The sequence below is a fragment of the Prionailurus viverrinus genome, chromosome A2 (assembly GCF_022837055.1).
Source record: "Prionailurus viverrinus isolate Anna chromosome A2, UM_Priviv_1.0, whole genome shotgun sequence".
In the NCBI taxonomy this organism is placed as follows: domain Eukaryota; kingdom Metazoa; phylum Chordata; class Mammalia; order Carnivora; family Felidae; genus Prionailurus; species Prionailurus viverrinus.
The window spans coordinates 142,268,699-142,287,370 of NC_062562.1; the positions used below are offsets into that span (position 1 = coordinate 142,268,699).

The 18,672-nt window shown below is 37.7% G+C and overlaps 1 long non-coding RNA gene across 2 annotated transcripts in view; it reads right to left on the reverse strand.

Annotated features, from left to right (window-relative positions):
• LOC125148893 (uncharacterized) overlaps nt 1-16,177 on the reverse strand; it is a 471,931-nt gene extending 455,754 nt beyond the window's left edge. For both annotated transcript variants that reach the window (XR_007145735.1, XR_007145734.1), the window contains exons 1-2: nt 16,154-16,177; nt 11,075-11,318 (exon numbers count right to left, since the gene is read on the reverse strand). This is a non-coding gene — a long non-coding RNA (uncharacterized LOC125148893). The remainder of the gene's footprint in view (nt 1-11,074; nt 11,319-16,153) is intronic.
• Between the last annotated feature and the right edge of the window lie 2,495 nt (nt 16,178-18,672).

The following is an 18,672-nucleotide window of genomic DNA, read 5'->3' on the forward strand; positions in this document are numbered from 1 at the left end:
ACACTGAAATGCTCAGAAGATGTTTGGTTTTCAAAAAGTACACATTCATAAAGTTATTTAACTTTTTAGCCAAGGGTATATTTGTACAGTATTATAAAACCTGGGGATTTTGATCAAATATCCGTTTGATAGATCTTAAGATTGAATAAATCCAAGGTGAAGGGTTGGGCGTTCATATAGGGAGAAGACTGAAGCAGGACAGCAGAAAATGGCCACTGAGTCTCTAGAGTAATTAAGGAATCCCTAATGAGTAGTTTTAGAACTAAAGAAACAAAGAATAATCCATAATTAATAATGAGATGTGACAGATTTGCTGGTAATGTTTATAATTACAATTAAACCATGAAAGGCACCTGACTCCCACTGGAATGTGGCAAGTGCCTTGTGGTTGCAATGCATCTCCTACTCAAATTTCTCAAAATGCTTTTTAGACAGATACTCTATTAGGTTAAAAACACTCAAGAAAAACATTTACAGTCAGAAAGACACATCACCCTTCTCCTTTATATCTGGAGTTTACGGAAGGTGACTTCAGTGAGAGAGGCTATGCACCTCCAAGTTTCAATCATACTCTACAAACTAGAGGATGTTGAATATTTTATTACTCTTTCATCCTCACCTATTTCACAGGTCTCAGACTGTCCTGGAAATAACTAGAGTTGTAGCCTGAACACTAATGAATTTTCTGAACCTTCAAGATCCATTGGAAACTAGGTTGAGACCAAAACTCTTGGCCGAATTTGAAAACATATGTCCATTGGCTTAATTTCCCATCAAAGAGCCTCTTCTTGTGTCCTTGTGAACTTTGCCCACATCCTACAGTCCCAAGGTCCTTCTCACACCTTAAGCAGCCATTGTCCAGAATAGGTTACTTTAGTATCCATTTTTAATTTTACGGATTATTTTTTAAACGTTTCTTTATTTATTTTGAGAGGGAGAGCACGTGCACACGAAGGGCAGAGAGAGAAGGAGAGAATCACAAGCAGGCTCCGTGCTGTCTGTGCAGAGCCTGACGCGCAGCTCAAACTCAAGAACTGTGAGATCATAACCTGAGCTCAAATCAAGAGCCGGACCCCCAACTGAGTCACCCAGGCAACCCTAGTTTTACAGATTATTTTACAATGATTTTATAGTTTGTAATAATGGTAGTTAATAGAATAACACTCACTTTTGGTAATAATTACATTTTATTTTTAAGAGAAAGTCGAAAACAGTCACTAATGATATAAGTTTGAAGTGCTCTGATACTGATGTTGGATATTTACTGGTAGATATTTTGAGAAATGTTTGAAGCATCTTAGTGACATGGTCCTATATTTCTGACCTACATAACGTCACTCCTGTTACTAATCAATCAAGAAGCATTTATTCTGTGCCTAGTACTAATGTAGATGTTGTGGAGCATTACAACATAAGATAAAGTTCTTCTGAAAAACACCGGATTTTTTTTTTTTTTGAGCCTTCTAGGCATCACGGTGTCATGTGAGAATGCCCAGCTGCTGGAGGAAAATTGCCCAGAGGCCAAAAATTGCAGCTTGCAAAAATCTAACCAAAGCACAAAGGGAGCCTTTGGTGTTAACCACTGAATAAGAACCCAGCAGAGATCTTACTCAGAAAGCAGAAGTTCCCCGTGAACAGCTTTACCTTGAGAAGCACAACAAAAAAGGAAGGAAGCAAGTGTCACAAAAGAAAACCCTGGATTTTACAATGTGTCTCTTGCCGAATATTTTGTAGAATAAGCATTTGAGGAGATGTGGGGTGTGGGGAGGCAATTCCGTTTTCCTCCTCCTTCCAAGAACCCTGGTCAGCCTGCATTTCTGAAGAGAGTTTACCTTGATAGATAGTCTAAGGTCTAAGGAATCAATATGGCAGTGAGTCATTCCCTGAGAAAAACCCTCCCAATTCCACCTTCTCCCTCACACCTCCCTCTGTAACTAAATTCATGCTAAAATGGACAGCAATGAATGGCAGCATGAGTGGGAAAATAATGTAGAAATTGCTGCAACCCATGGAATGTACAACTGTGATTAAAGTGAACTTATTTACTGGCAGTGAGGTTATGGGCTGATGACCTTTGGAACAGGGATGACAAACAGACCACGCATGGGACAAATTTAACTGACAAATGGGATTTAAATGGGTTTATTTTCTCAAACATGTAATTAAAAGCACACATATTCTTCTAAGAGAATATAAAAATTGTACCTTTCCAGACAGCAGATTTAAGGCTTAAATGTTTACCTTTGCAATAATTATTTTCATAATATTCATTTTTAAGCCATCATATCTTTAACTTATTCCTAAGAGGGAAAAACATGAATTTTATTTTATTTTATTTTATTTTATTTTATTTTATTTTATTTAAATATAATTTATTGTCAAGTTAGCTAACACACAGTGTATACAATGTACTCTTGGGTTAGGGAGTAGATTCCCACAATCCATCGCTTACATACAACACCCAGTGTTCATCCCAACAAATGCCCTCCTCAATGCCCATTTCCCCCTCTCCCTCACACCCCCCCTCAACCCTTAGTTTGTTCTCTGTATTTAAGAGTCTCTTATGGTTGGCCTCCCTCTCTGTTTGAAACTATTTTTCCCCTTCCATTCCCCCATGCTCTTCTGTTAAGTTTCTCAAATTCCACATATGAGTGAAAACATATGATTTCTGTCTTTCTCTGACTGACTTTTCACTTAGCATAATACATTCCAGTCCCATCCACATTGTTGCAAGTGGCAATATTTCATTCTTTCTCACTGTCAAGTAGTATTCCATTGTATATAGAAGTCACATCTTCCTTACCCAGTCATCATTTGATGGGCATTTGGGCTTTTTCCATAACTTGGCTATTGTTGATAGTGCTGCTACAAACATTGGGGTACATGTGCCCCCTATAATCAGCACTCCTGTATCCTTTGGATAAATTCCTAGTAGTGCTAGTGCTGAGTAATAGGGTTATTCTATTTTTAATTGTTTAAGGAACCTTCACAGTTTTCCAGAGCAGCTGCACCAGTTTGCATTCCCACCAACAGTGCGAGAGGGTTCCTTTTTCTCTGTATCCTCTCCAAAATCTGTTGTTTCCTGACCTGTTCATTTTAGCCATTCTGACAGGTATGAGGTGGTATCTCATTGTGGTTTTGATTTGTATTTCCCTGATGATGAGTGATGTTGGGCATCTTTTCATGTGTCTATTGGCCATCTGGATGTCTTCTTTGGAAAAGTGTCTATTCATGTTTTTTGTCTATTTCTTCATTGGATTATTTGTTTTTTGGGTGTGGAGTTTAAGTTCTTTATAGATTTTGGATACTAACCTTCTTTATCTGATATGTCATTTGCAAATATCTTCTCCCATTCCAACGTTTGCCTTTTAGTTTTGTTGATTGTTTCCTTTGCTGTACAGAAGATTTTTATCTTGATAATATCCCAATAGTTCATTTTTGCTTTTGTTTCCCTTGCCCCCAGAGACATGTCTAGTAAGTTGCTACAGCTGAGGTCAAAGAGGTTACTGCCTGTTTTCTCCTCTAGGATTTTTCATAGTTTCCTGTCCCACATTTATGTCTTTCAACCCTTTTATTTTTGTGTATGGTGTAAGAAAGTGGTCCAGTTTCATTCTTCTGCATGTTGCTGTCCAGTTCTCCCAGCACCATTTGCTAAAGAGACTGTCTTTTTTCCATTGGATACTCTCTCCTACTTTGTCAAAGATTAGTTGGCCAACCCAGTTCTGGATTCTCTATTCTATTCCATCAGTTTACATATCTATTTTTGTGCCAATACCATACTGTCTTGATGATTACAGCTTTGTAGTAGAGGCTAAAGTCTGGGCTTGTGATGCCTCCCGCTTTGGTTTACTTTTTCAACATTACTTTGGCTATTCAGGGTGTTTTGTGGTTCCATACAAATTTTAAGACTGTTTGTTCTAGCTCTGAGAAGAATGCCAGTGCAATTTTGATTGGGATTTCATTGAATGTGTAGATCGCTTTGGGTAGTATTGACATTTCAACAAGATTTGTTCTTCCAACCCATGAGCATGGAATGTTTTCCCATTTCTTTGTGTCTTCTTCAATTTCTTTCATAGGTTTTCTATAGTTTTCATCATACAGGTCTTTTAACATCTTTGGTTAGGTTTGTTCCTGGGTATCTCATGGTTCTTGGTACACTTGTAAACAGGATCAATTTCTTGATTTCTCATTCTGTTGCTTCATTATTGTTGTATAGAAAAGCAACCAATTTCTGTACATTGATCTTGTATCCTGTGACTTTGCTGAATTCATGTATCAGTTCTAGCAGCTTTTTGGTGGTCTTGTGGGTTTCCCATGTAGAGTATCATGTCACCTGTGAAAAGTGGAAGTTTAACTTCTTCTTTGCCAATTTAGATGCCTTTTATTTCATTTTGTCGTCTGCTGAGGCTAGGACTTCCAACACTATGTTAAACAACAGTAGTGAGAATGGACATCCCTGTCATGTTCCTGATTTCAGGGGGAAAGCTCTCAGTTTTTCCCCATTGAAGATGATATTGGCTGCAGGCTTTTCATATGGCTTTTATGATGCCAAAGTAATGTTTCTTCTATCCCAACTTTCTTGAGGGTTTTTATCAAGAAAGGATGCTGTATTTTGTCAAATGCTTTTTCTGCATCTATTGACAGGACATATGGTTCTTATCCATTCTTCTATTAACGTAATGTATCACATTGACTGATTTGCGAATATGGAACCAGCCCTGCATCCTGGGAATGAATCCCACTTGATCATGGTGAATAATTCTTTTAATACACTGTTGAATTTGATTTGCTAGTATCTTGTTGAGAATTTTTGCATTCCTGTTCATGAGGAATATTGGCCTATAATTCTCCTTTTTAGTAGGGTCTCTGTCTGGTTTGGGAATCAAGGTAATGCTGGCTTCACTGAACGAGTCCAGAAGCTTTCCTTCCACTTCTATTTTTTGGAACAGCTTGAGAATAGGTATTAACTCTGCTTTAAATGTCTGGTAGAGTTCTCCTGGGAAGCCATCTGGCCCAGGACTCTTATATGTTGGGAGATTTTTGATAACTGATTCAATTTCTTTGTGGTTAATGGTCTGTTCAAATTTTCTATTTCTTCCCATTTGAGTTTTGGTAGTGTCTGGGTGTCTAGGAACTTGTCCATTTCTTCCAGGTTGTCCAGTTTATTGGCATATAATTTTTCATAGTATTCTCTAATAATTGTTTGTATTTCTGTGGTGTTGGTTGTGATCTCTCCTCTTTCATTCATGATTTTATCTATTTGGGTTCTCTCTCTTTTCTTTTTAGAAGCCTAGATAGGGGTCTATCAAGTTTGTTTACTCATTCAAAAAATCAGCTTTTAGATTCACTGATCTGTTCTACGGCTTTTTTGAATTCTATATTGTTTATTTATGCTCTAATTTTTATCATTTATCTTCTTCTGATGACTGTGGGGTTTCTTTGCTGTTCTACTTCTAGTTCCTTTAAGTGTGTGGTTAGGTTTTGTATTTGGGATTTTTCTTGTTTTTTGAGATAGGCCTGGATTGCAATGTGTTTTCCTCTGAGGACTGCCTTTGCTGTGTCCCAAAGGGTTTGGACTGCTGTGTTAATTTTCATTTGCTTCCATATATTTTTTAAATTTCTTCTTTAATTGCCTGTTGACCCATTCATTCTTTAGTAAGATGTTATTTAACCTCCATGCATTTGGAGGCTTTCCAAATTTTTTCTTATGGTTGATTTCACGTTTTATAGCATTGTGATCAGAAAACACACATGGTATGATCTCAATTATTTTATATTTATTAAGGGCTGTTTTGTGATCCACTATGTGATCTATCTTGGAGAATGTTCCAGGTGCACTCAAGAAGAATGTGTATTCTGCTGCTTTTGGATGAAAAGTTCTTAATATATCTGTCAAGTCCATCTGGTCCAGTGTAACATTCAAGGCCATTGTTTCTTCATTGATTTTCTATCTAGATGATCTGTCCACTGTTGTAAGTGGATTATTAACAAGTCCCCTGTAATTACCATATTCTTATCAATAAGATTGCTTATGTTTGTGATTAATTGATTTATATATTTGGGTGCTATCAAGTTAGGGCATAAATATTTAAAATTGTTAGCTCTTCTTGATGGCTAGAGCCCATAATTATGATATAATGCCCTTCTTCATCTCTTGTTACAACCTTTAGTTTAGAATCTAGTTTGTCTGATAGAAGTATGGCTACTCCAGCTTTCTTTCAACTTCTAGGAACATGATAGATGGTTCTCTATCCCTCACTTTCAATCTGAAGATGTCCTCAGTTCTCTTGAAGATAGCATATAGATGGATCTTGGTGTGTTTTTTGTTTTGGTTTGGTTTTTTGGTTTTTGTTTTTTTAACCATTCTGATACCCTATGTCTTTTGATTGGGGCATTTAGTCTATTGACATTCAGAGTTATTATTGAAAGATGGATTTAGTGTCATTGTGTTATCTGTAGGTTTCATGCTTGTGGTGATGTTTCTGGTCCTTTGCAGTCTTTGTAGCATTCCACTCACAGAATCCCCCGTAGGATCTCTTGCAGGGCTGGGTTAGTGGTCATTAATTCCTTCAGTTTTTGTTTGTCTGGGAAAGGCTTTATCTCTCCCTCTAATTCTGAATGACAGCCTTGCTGGATAAAGGATTCTTGGCTGCATATTTTTCCTATTCAGCACATAGAATATTTCCTACCACTCCCTTCTGGTCTGCCAACTTTCAGTGGACACATCTGCTACTACCCTTATGTGTCTACCCTTGTAAGTTAAGGCCCATTTGTCCCTGGCTGCTTCCAGAAATCTCTCTTTATCTTTGTATTTTTCCAGTTTTACTATGATATGCTGTGGAGAAGACCTATTCCTGTTAAAACTGAAGGGAGTTGTCTGTGCCTTCTGGATTAGGATGTCTGCTTCCCTCCCTAGATTAGGGAAATTCTCAGCTGTAATTTGTTCGAGTAAACCTTCTGCCCCTTTCTCTCTCTCTCTTCTTCTTCTGGAACTCCTATGATATGGACATTATTACATTTCATTGAATCACTTAGTTCTCTAATTCTCCCCTCGTGGCCTATATTTTCTTATCTTTTTCTCAGCTTCATCATTTTCCATAATTTTATCTTCTGTTTCACTTATTCTCCCCTCTGCTTCCTCCGTCTATGTTGTCACTGCATCTGATTTATTTTGCACCTCATTTACAGCATCTCCTTTTTTTAAATTTTTTTTAAAAAAATTAATGTTTATTTACTTTTGAGAGATAGAGAGAGGCCTGAGCAGGAAGGGGCAGAGACAGAGGGAGACACAGAATCTGAAGCAAGCTTCAGGCTCTGAGCTATCATCACAGAGCCTGACACAGGGTTCAAACTTATAGACTGCGAGATCATGACCTGAGCCAAAGTCAGACACAATTGACTGAGCCACCCAGACACCCCATAGCATTTCTTAATTTGTCATGACTATTTCTTAGTTCCTTGATCTCTGCAACAATAGATTCTCTGCTGTCTTCTATGCTTTTTTTCAAGCCCAGCTATTAATCTTATGACTATTACTCTAAATTCTTGATCAGATATATTGTTTACATCTGTTTTGAGCAATTCTCTAGCTGTCATTTCTTTCTGGAATTTCTCTTGAGGAGAATTCTTCCATTTCATCACTTTGTCTAGTTTTCTTTTATGTGTTTTAATAGCTTGTTACATGTCCCACACCTGAAGGACTACTATATTAAAAAGGGGTCATACACTGTCCAGGGCCTGGCCCTTCAGAAGATGTTTTTGGAGTGTGTTGCACAATGACTCCCTGTCATTGTGACTCTGGTTGCTTTATCGCCCTACTCATAGTGGTGGTTTGGACCTTCTACCAGGTGTGCTTTGATTTGTTTGTTGAAGTAACCCCAGAAAAAATTTTAAATAAAGGGGGTGGTGGTGGAAGAAGCCTTATCTCCTACAAAGAGAGAAATGACAGGGGCAAGGAAAAAGAAAAGAAGAAAAAAAATTTTACCAGGCAGAAAATCAGAGAAACTATACAGTTTAATCCAGAGAGAGAGAGAGGAAAATAAAGAAGGATATACAGAAGGGGATTAAAAACGTCTGCTTAAACAAACCAACAACCAGGCTAGAGAAGGTAAGAAATAGGAGGAAGAAAAGGAAAAAGAATAAAAATAAGAAGAAAAAAAAAATATATATATATATACATATATATACATATATATATATATATATATGTATATAATAAGAATTGAACAAGAATCAAATCAGATAATGCAAAACCATTGGACTCATATCAGATGGTGCCTTGGAACTGGTGGCTGTGCTGGTCTGGAGGAGGGGCCATCTGGTTTGGTCAGTGTCAATCTTGTTCTGGTAGATACACAGTTACCAGGCACAGAGGGGCATGGTTTGGTGTGGGTGGGTCCTGCCTCCACTGTGGGCCCCTTTTCCGTTCCCTGAAGCCCCACCTTGTTGGTGATGGGGAGAAAAATGGTGACACCCCAGTCTCTCCTCCCTGGACTGGGTGACCCAAATCACTCTGTTCAGGCTGTCCTCACAGTGCCTCAGGGGCATGAGCGCTCTGGTTTGTCTCACTCCACAGTCTCCCATGCCTCTCAGGCACTCAGCTGTGATTCAAACCCTGATGTCTTAAAGGATCCCACTCCCTGTGCCCCAGTTCCAGGGTAGTGCCACTCCACCCAGCCCACTGACAAAGGGCCTCTGGCTGGGGGGCACCTGTAGGGTCTTTTGTCCTTGGAGCAGCTATATGCCTTCTTCCCACAGCACTCAAGGGAGAAGACTGCTCTCTCCAACTGGGCCTCTGAGCTTGCTCAGGACCCCGGGGCTGGCTCCCCCTCCTCCCCAGGTGGCATACAGGATGGCAGGCCTAGTCCAGAGAAAGCTCTGCAACCCTGGATCAAGTTAGAAATTGGTTCTTTCTCTGCTTTTTCCGTTCCCTAGTTCATGGTTTTTCTCTTGTCCAAATACAATCCTACACTTCCACAGCCTCTCTTTCTCTTCCTTTTATCTCTCCACAGAAGGGGATCCCTTCCCTCTGTGCCTACACTGCCTGTTTTATCTCTCCCAGTTTGCGATTACACACCTATGGCCCTCCAAGTTGTCCCCATGGGCCCCTGGAGATGTTTCTGTCACTCTGTCGTCCAGATTCCTGGAATTCCAAGTCTTCTGGCCTCAATACTACTGTGTTTGAGGGACAAGGGAACAAAGGGTCCCCCTACTTTTCTGCCATGTTCAAAAACATGAATTTTAAAATACTAAGTGTTAACACCCAGTTTCATATATATGCATTATGTGACCTGAATATTTGAAAATGTTGTTTGAATTATATGATAGGAATCCTGCCTGTAGAATTGTGGATAACTGTTTGCAAATCCTCCTCAGCTAGTTTGGAGAGAAAAAAAACAATATTGTACTATACTATAAGTAGCAAAAATAGTTTAAAATTAAGCTTAAAATCATGGTCCACACAAAATCATTGGGAGGGATCTTATTAGATAAAGAAACAATTTTTATGGGGAAACAAAAACTGCATAAATTAACGAGGGTTGTTTTGTTTTGTTTTGCAATATTTTACATATGTTTTCTGAAATATGTTGGAGGTAATTATATACTTTTATTATTGAAGATTTAAAAATACCTGTACTTCTGCTCTTTTCAATATATGATTACAGTTCTATTCTCAAGTGTGATTAAAACCAGTTGAAAGCCAGTAATCTCTGATGTTCATAATAATCCCTTTTACTCCTAAGGAATGTTTTCCTCTCATTATTTCCTTACACTGCCTTGTTAATTATCACTTTTTACAGTTTAAAAGTTTTTCCTTAGGGAAAATAAAACAAAGGGAGAAAGAACTTAGCTTGAAAGTATAATTCTTTATTTTTCTTTTTCCAAACAACGATGACCTATTTTATGGCACCCACTTTGCAAATTATAACAAAATCTAGTTTCTTAGTCACTGGAAATATCAGAAGGAAGTATACTAATGTGGCTCAGTCTATGGCCACATTATATGTTCTTCATATATCTACATACTTAACTTATTTGATTGCTTTAATTAAATTGGATTGATGAAAAATGGCGGCATGAAAAGAAATGTAATTACCATTCTTAGAAAACATCTAAGTAAGTATCTTTTATTGGGTGTCTATTCCTTTCTCCTTTGAATTCAGTGGTGTGTCCTCTCTGAGGTTTTCTGGTTTCCTCATGCTATACGTGAAAAAAACCTCCTTCAACCTCTGAGGTTGTATAACATGACAAACATGTTCTGTTCTGCAATAGGACAGAATAGCCTAATTGGTCTAGAATTTTTCTGGTCCTGGTGTTAGGAAAACTTTTAAGAGTAAGATGGACAGCAAGCTTGTGGAACAATCTAAGCTCAAGTGACCTAACTTTTATTTGATTACCCAGCAAGTCTGTAGCCCAAAGGGAAGATTTGATTTGGCCCAAGTTGCCTTACTCAATTCTGGGATGTCCTTCCTGGAAAAGTTTCTGCTAGGTCAATTCATTGGCAATATACTTCTGTTGTGATATACCTTACTGTTTAGGTTTGCCTTTGTGACAATTATGAGTTTGTTGCTAGATAGCTGAACTGTTTTATTCCCTACACGTTTCAAAAATCATGATATAATATACCAAAAAGAACCATTTGGAGTATGTATATGTTAGGATTCTTCAGGTGAAAACAACAAAAAAATCCACCACCTTGATATGAACCCAGTGAGACACATATCAGATTTCAGGCCTACAGAACTGTAAGAGAATAAATTCATACTGTAGAAGTCGTTAAATTTATGGTAATCTGCTACAACAGCCACAAAATACTAATACACTGAATAAGGACACATGGGTTGGGCAAATTTAGACCCACTGTTGAACATATCAGAGTGGCAAGGGAACTGCTATGAGCTAGTCGGCTGAGGCAGTAAGTAACCAAACAAATTATTCTGGAGAGAAAGATGGGGTAAGAATCAATGAGCCTCCCTTTGGAGCTGGCAGAAGCAATCCACACCATTCGTGGCTGTTTCACAATAAAGAATAAATGTGGATGGGAAGTCTAGAATATGTTTTTTAGTACACTTACCTCAGAAGGGATGTGAAACTGGCAGGTACTTTTAAAACTCGATGGTCTGTTCAGCTCAAAGGTCATTCAGCAAAGTGGTTCCTTCTTTTCTTTCTAAGAGAGGTATGGATTAATTTTTCTTCCATGTCTTACAACTTCTCTTGATCAATGTATTTTTAATGTCTGAGGAGGCTGTAATTTGTCACAGGGTCTGTCTGAAATGAGGTGAATGATGTTTCATGCTTGGAGACTGCTTGCCTGATGCCTAATGGAGGAAAGAATGATTCAGTGGAAGAAAAATAAGGGTGAGACACAACTATGACTAAGTGTTTACAGGAGTACAATGTTTTTCCTACTTAGAACAATATAAGATCATAAACTCATGAAAAATATTATAGCAACCTATTTAAATTTATTACATAATTCTTAGTTCACTGAGGTATTTCAATAGTTCTTTAAATGTGTATTAACAAAGACCTATTTTCTAACTTTTTATGCTTATTTCCATTTCTGGCATATAGTAAATGCTCTATAAATATTTGCTGTCATTAATGCTATTTTATCTATATGAGTATCTGCAGTATATGAGATGACTCATTTCTTCCTGAGTCATCAGGAAGAACTCTGAGATGTGAGGAAGACTATTTCCCTCTGAAGTAAAATTAATGTCAACCCCAAATAGGAAGCAATAGATCATTTCCTAGACATGTGGGAACAGTGAACTTGGCTAGAAACAGAATTCAATTTAATCTGTGAAGTTAACACAGAGGTATATAGAAGTAAATTCTTGCAGCTTATCTAGCACTGTCCTAAGGATAGAGAATCAGAATCTGAGGGACATGGGCATTTCAGTTATGAAAGGACATTTGCCCAGATATCTTCATGGACTAGAAGAGCTGGGCTTCAGGACCTGTCATTTTCTTTCACTACGGTTACTAATGCAAATCCTCAGGATCTTTGATCTTAGGACATAATACCATAGAGGGTTTGAGAATATGCTTCTATGGCCCCCAATAATCAAATTAGTTGATATTCTTGTCATATCTGAGCCAGCAAGCTTCTCAACCCAGTCACATTGTCCTGGGTAATACTGAAGAAGTTCAAGGCTAAAAACCAGAATCTGGACTTTGTCAGATTCAACTCTTGCTTGATGCCACACCTCTATGAGTCTCTGGCCTTTCTAGTCAAAAAACTCTACAACTTTTTGAATAAATCTTGGTGATGCAGCCTAATTGTTTCTATGGAAAAGTGTGTATAAAGTTATAAATAACTACTTTTTAAAAATGTAAATCCTTTTGGAATATTTTTAAAGGTAGGAGTTGTCTACACGTACTCTATAGTTTTAAGGCTGAATGTTACTTTCATATTCTAATTTTTATAAAACATGGTAAACTATGCATGTGGCTATGCCTCTGTATTTTTCAAAATAGTTCAGTACACATACTACCTTACCATGGTTCTCAGTTGGGCACCACTCTACAGTTTCTCAGAGGCATTTGTAAACGTGGGAGGTGGTGATACAAAGGAAGGAGTTTTCTCTTGTCATGTCTATTAGAAGAGGGTGGTATCTAGGTCCTGAACGGTCAGATATAGTCAACTTACTGAAACATCGGGAGAATCACACACAAGAAAGAACGACAAAAACTGTTTTGCCCCAAACGCCAATTGTATTTCCATTGGAAACATTTCTCCTAGTTTTTTATGATGTAAGGATTGACTGTGACTTTATGAGGTTATGATTTAAAACAGAAAGACTTTGGAGGTCTGAGTGAATTTCCCAATGCTAAATCAGGAAATAGTATTACCAGCTTGACTTTTTACTCCCATTATTACTGTATGCAGCAGTAGGGGTGGGGAGGTGGATGGGTGTAGGCATAGCTGGCTTTCTATGAATTTCTTTAGTTTTCAAAAGGCTCTAACAATAAAAAATATTTCTTCTCCTTTTTCAATGGCTGAAGCCTGATGACATAGTCCTTGGGTCTGTAGGAAATGAAAATCTTCTAAACTTTCTAGTTAATTTGATCAATCAAAACAGCCAAGTCAGATACCTCACCTTGGTTACAGGGAATTCCAGACTTAGAAACAAAGTCCCAGTCCTCACTTGCTTGGTATGGATCAGCCATTCATTTAACACTTATAATTATTCACATAACACTTCCTTCCACTAGACGTAATCATCTAAAGGTGACAGTATAGGGGGAACCTCTGATCACCCAAGCATATTCTCAACCAGATTACAAAGACCAGCATTATATGCACACTTTGCTGATGTAGAAATAGGTTGAGATACAAATAGGGGCTGATCAAATATCAGAGCAGGGCTGACCATTTACACAAAGGCATTCATTCCAGAGACAGATGCAGCTGGGTCTCACAGGGCTGCCCGAGACAAAGACTCTTCGGCTACAATCCTTTATGAGTGAGGCTTAAACAATCATACAATCAGTTGGCATTACAGCATCCAATCTTTTTAAACTCAGTGACCAAAGATCAGTCCCAACCAGTGAACTTTCTAATTGTTGTAAATGTCATGTAAATGCCTGGCTTATCCCCAGCCCCAACATTTTCAGGAGATAAAAGTTAATTCGGAGGCAAAGTTGTACGGAAGTCAGAGAAGCCTTTTAAAGCAACATTATTGAGATTTTTTAATCTCTTGCCAAAATGAAGAAAAGAAAAAGTTACATTTCTGTCCAACAATCTCAAAATCAGCAAGACAAAGAAAAATAATCCAACCCCCAAAGCCAACAAAAGGCCCATTTACTATCTGACACCCTGGGTGGACTTTGAAGCCACACTTCTCCAACAATCACTGTATTATGTCCATAGAATAATGCCAACCTATTAATGTGGGGTTTGTTCAATCAATTTGGAATTCAAATCAGAGTAAATCGGGATAGAAGGCTGCCCTAACACCAAGTCACTGAAGCCAATCAAATGTAGAGATACAAAAAACAAACAAACAAATAAAAAACAGTCTTCATTCCAGGAGCAGGGAAGGCAAGATTAAAACTTAATAGAACTAAAAACTCTGTCCACATTAACCTAACTATATGGTACAAAAGCGTATTTCCAAAATAAAAGAAAACATGACCCTCATGACTTTCAGGACTCAAATGTGATTCATGCTGTCTGTCCCTCCTGTCCTCACACTAATTCACAAAAGAACATATTCATCTTTACAAACTGTTCTTAAAATGTTTAGACTTTAAACTTGAAATGTCAATGTGATAGAAACAAGCTGTAGGGAGACTTTAAATATGTCTATATGTTTAAAACTTGTTTTTAAACAAAAACATGGATGTGTTTTTAGAATGACTAAAGCACATCCCAACATAACTTCCCATTGCCAAAATGCTTCATGACTTAGGTCACTGCACTTAGGTCATCTTGGAAGCACTGGTAATTAGAGGCCACTTAATTGGTAAACAGAATTAGAACAATAAGATATTCAGAAACAAAAGTCATTAGTGGAGGAAGAAGACAGAAGAAAAATATGATTATATCATTTTTATAAACTTTGAAATCACACATTCTTCTAGATATTTCAAATGTTCTCTCTCTCAGAGGCACTGTTCTTGTAAACTTCCAAATTCTGTCCAAGGTAAACTTTCAAACTGTATCAAGTTCAAAATACTTTATTTAATTAGGGAAAAGAAATCTTAGTGGACTTAAATTTCTAAATACATTATGAACACAAATTCAAGTAAGAATAAAATTACTAAAGACCATTTTTCTTAAAACTCAGGAAAATAAATGATGATTAAATAGAAAAATTTTAAATGTGTATGTTTATACTTAAATTCAGCATATATATACAGAGTAGGAAACAAACCAATCACATCCCCGTCCATATAGCAAGGCATTCAGTGTGAAAAGTTTCTATGGATTTCACAGAATGTATTGAATATGAGTTATTTATATCTCTTAAACATTCAAGAAAAAACACTGAATTGATAATAATTGGACTAGTAGAAAGTCAAAATGTCATTTAATAGCTATCTGATTGATTATAAAGTATTATTAGTTCAAGAGAACACTCACTTTGAGACTGATTAAGGAAAACTGTTTTTTTTTTTTTAATTGGTCTTCAAGTTTTGAGCCCTTGAGCCAAGACTTCTAATCCTCTACACATTTATGGGATGCAATGGAAAAGTGATTTAGCACCAAAGTTCTACGAATCAAAGATATCATAACTATGATAGTAAATAATAATTATCTTCTGCTTATACCAATATAATCTCTTCAATCAATGAATCATTACCCTATTTGAGATTGCCATGTTTGGGGTGCAAGTGGGGAAACATAATTCAGCAAAACGTAATGAAAGATCAAGACTGAGAATTGTGAGGCTGTTACATTCAAATATGTAGGAAGTCAGTTTTCTAATAACAATGATGGGTGGTCTCCTATGAACCACAGAAGGGCAGTCTAACATTGATCAAGTGAACTTATTCTAACTACATATAACAGGAACCCACTGTAGATGAACAGCAATTTGCTTCATACAAATCCTGGTCTCACGGTACTCTCACTTGCCTTGGCTTGTTGCATGCCAGCCTTCTTTGGCCTTTCTCAGTTCTTGAACTTGCTCTGTCCTGTCTCCACAAAGAATCTTAATACTGTACAGCAGTCCCCCCTTATCCATGGGAGATACGTTCCAAGGCTCCCGGCAGAAGCTTGAAATCATAGCATATATATATTTTTTTTATATAAAATATATTTATATGTATTTTATATATATGATATTTCGTATATTATCACAGCATATATGCACATTTTATATATTTTATAAACATATCAATATCATAGCATATATATTCATAGTATATATATGCTGTGATATATATATGCTATGATATATATACATTTTTATATATATATATATATATATATATATATGCTGTGATTTCAAGCATCCACTGGGAACCTTGGAATATATATACACACCTATAATAAAGTTTAATTTGTAAATTAGGCACCGTAGAGATTAATAGCAATAATAACACAGAAGAGTTATATAACAATATACTGTAATAAAAGTTATGTGAAGGCGGTCTCACAAGTGCATACTTGCAAAATACCTTACTGTCCTGTACTCACCCTCCTTCCCTGATAATATGAGACGGTAAAATGCCTACGTGGTGAGAAGCGCGGTGAACGACGTGAGCACGCCTGACGTAGGGTCAGGCTACTGTTGACCTTCTGCTGATTCGTCAGGCGGATCCTCTGCTTCAGGAGTGCAGTGGGCGGGGAGGAACAGAAACTCGGAAAGAAAGCGAAACTGCTGTTCTCCCTCTACCTTGGCCCATCCCTCTTCATTCCTTTCCTAGCGCTTCTTCAAGGAACCGTTTTCCGACGCTACCACTGGGTCTGTTTCCCTATTAATACTCTCGGAGCACTTTTCTTTCTGAACTTTCTGTCTCGGCATTACTCATACTTCCAGTAGATACTTGATTGAGGAAATAATGTTTAAAACCTGTAGGTGCTGCCGTGGTGTAAACTCCAAAAGGGTCCGAATTGTATCTAATTCATATATTGTTCGGTCTCTAGGATTTAGCATAATGTCTGGCAGCAAGGTGTTTAATGCAGTGAATGAGGGAGGGCACGAAGTGGGCAAAATATTAATATGGGCTTTTTATGGGGCGCTTGGGTGGCTCAGTGGGTTAAGCGTTGTTCTTCAGCTCAGGTCATGATCTCGACATTGGTGAGTTCACACCCCGCATCGGGCTCTGGGCTGACAGCTCGGACCCTGGAGCCTGCTCCTGGTTCTTTGTCTCCCTCGCTCTCTGCCCCTCCCCCACTCATGCGCTGTCTCTCTCCGTCTCTCAAAAATGAGTAAATGTTAAAAAAAATTTAAGTGGCTTTTTAGATACTTGGACTCAGTAACTTTGGGATGAAGAAGTTTGAAGATTTCGTTGTAGCACTCAGATGTTACCATTTGCCTAAAATACATACCATGAATGTGGCCATAACTATGTTCGTGATATCACTTGATTAATGCCGGACTGCAAATTGTACAGTTTGAGCACTCTTAAAAAAAAAGCAAAAACCTGTACTTTCTTCCTTTTTCTTTTATTGCTGCTTATCTCACAGCCCTGGTTTCCAGCGGATTTTGCCTGTTTTCTGCATGTTATTTCAGTTTAAAGATTTATTTATTCTTTCATTGATCAGATATTTATTGAACACCTACTATGTTATCCAAATTAAGACGGTATTTCATAGATTGTTGTTAAGTGTATCAGTTAAGTAGGAAAGAATTATTATCTATAATTCCTGGAAGATCTCCTACTTCTTAGAATTCCTATGCTAAATCTATATTTAATAAGGGTCAAATTACATGACTTTGTGTAAGTCAGTTAACTTCTCAGAGAATTCATTCTATATATATAAAGAAAGAGCTGGGTAATACTGGATGAGTTTGAGATCATTTTGAGCTCTACAGTAATGTAATTCCAGTCTATTATGTAAGCCCTGTTTTGGGTGATTTCAAATGAAAAAATAGACAGTATAAGTAGCAAAGCAAAACTGGGGTTGAGTACGTACTCTTCAATTGCATTTACTACAAGACCAGGCCAAGGAAAATATAGCAAATATTCTCCTTTCAGAAAGAGAGAGGGAATACTCATAAAACATGATTGGGACATTGCAGAAACTTTGACATGTTTTTTCTTCCTCTTTATGAAAACGGTTAGCCATAAGTAGATATGCTGGGAACATGCTTTCTAGAAAGAGAACATAGAAACCCAAACCAACAGAAAGTAACTGAAGAGTACTTGAAAATACAAGATGAATTCAAATCATCAGGAAGAAGCTTTAGCTTGTTGTTTTGGAGAATTCTTGGAAGACTCGAAAAAGCTCATCTCTTTTTTTAATGAATTTATTTTTATTTTGAGAGGGACAGAGAGTGCATATGTGCACGTGAGAGGAGGAGGGGCAGAGAGAGAGAAGGAAGAGAGAATCCCAAGCAGGCTCCACACTGTCAGTACAGAGCCCAGTGCGGGGCTCTGAATTCACAAACCATGAGATCATGACTGGAGCTGAAATTAAGAATCAGATGCATAACCGACTGAACCACCTGGGCACTCCAAAAGGCCATCTGTTTTTATTTATTTATATATTTTTTATTATTTTATTTTGTTTTTGAGAGAGAGAGAGACAGTGCAAGTGGGAGAGGGGCAGAGAGAGAGAGGGAGACACAGAAACTGCAGCAGGCTCCAGGCTCTGAGCTATGGGCACAGAGCCTGAGGTGGGACTCAAACTCACGGACCGTGAGAGCTTGACCTGAGCTGAAGTCAGATGCTTAACCCACTGAGCCACCCAGGCACCTGAGGCCATCTGTTTTTAAACTGAGAGGCAAGGTTTGGAGAAGAACATTTCTTGAATAGAAGTATCTTAAATGTTTCTCGGAGGAACCGAGCTCCCTGGCAAACATTTTCCAACTCAGGACCAGGAGTGGTTATAGGGGAAAAGTTGCTACACCTGCTGCTAATTAAGACATACTATTCAAGTACAGGATAAAGGGAGGGCAGGACATTTGGAATGCCAAAGACATAAGTTTAAATAACTGCTTGTTCACTGATACAAGCTTTAGGAATGTGGACCAGTCTGCAGGAGTATAA